The sequence below is a fragment of the Dipodomys ordii genome, unplaced genomic scaffold, assembly GCF_000151885.1.
Source record: "Dipodomys ordii isolate 6190 unplaced genomic scaffold, Dord_2.0 Scaffold179, whole genome shotgun sequence".
NCBI classification, from domain to species: domain Eukaryota; kingdom Metazoa; phylum Chordata; class Mammalia; order Rodentia; family Heteromyidae; genus Dipodomys; species Dipodomys ordii.
The window spans coordinates 508,939-509,927 of NW_012267395.1; positions in this window are offsets into that span (position 1 = coordinate 508,939).

The following is a 989-nucleotide window of genomic DNA, read 5'->3' on the forward strand; positions in this document are numbered from 1 at the left end:
TAAGAATAAGTATTTCTGGTCTCACCGTTTGTCCGCGGGGTCGGCTTCAGCCTCTCAGGGTGGCCTTGGTGGTGTAGGCCGGGGCGTGGCCTCTGCCCTGGGCTGGCGGGAGGAGAGTGTTGGTGGAGTCGGTGCCCAGTGGCTGCCAGGTGTGTAGCACCCCCTCCTCCCGGGGGCCACCGCCCCCCTGGCCTTCCCAACATAGCGGCTCTCGGTGAGAAGCGTCAGCTCTTGGTGAGAAGCGTCATCAGAGCGGCCACTGAGAGCCCCTGGCTCTCTGGCTGCACCAGGCTCACCTGGGGTTGCTAACCAATCGCCTGGGGTTGCTAACCAATCTCGGCCCGGGGCGGGGGCGGGGCGGGCTGCTCTCCTGGCAGCCAGAGGCCTGAGGTTGGAAGCCATATTCTGCCCATCCCATTTGTCCACGCCCCAGAAGGCGGGTAGACCGACTGTGGCTGTGATCCGTGCAGCCTGCTGGGGACATCCATGTTGTCATTTCTCCTGGGCCAGGCCCGTGAGGAGTCATGTGCTGACTCTGTATGTAACTTCTGAATTTTCGTTTCCAGCAGCCCGCTCCCCGGGAAAGCTTCACCCCGCAGGTTTGCATGAGCGAGGCACGCAAGCCCAGCCCCACGTCTGGGCTGAAGGCCGCCGCATGGATGTCTGCGGGGCTCCTGCGCTGTCACTCGTGTGACACTGCCCACGCAAGACTGCTGGCACTTCCACCTGCCCTTCCCTCTCCAGGGCGGGGTGGGACGCTGCAGCTCACCCCTCCCGCCATGCGAGGTTTCATGGTGCCGGGAATGGCCCTCACCTCACCGCATGGCCCACACCCGCACGGCCCTCACCTCACCGCATGGCCCCCACCCGCACGGCCCCCACCCGCACGGCCCACACCCGCACGGCCCACACCCCCACCCGCGCAGCCCACACCCGCATGGTCCCCACCTGCACGGCCCACACCCGCGCAGCCCACACCGGCGACTCCC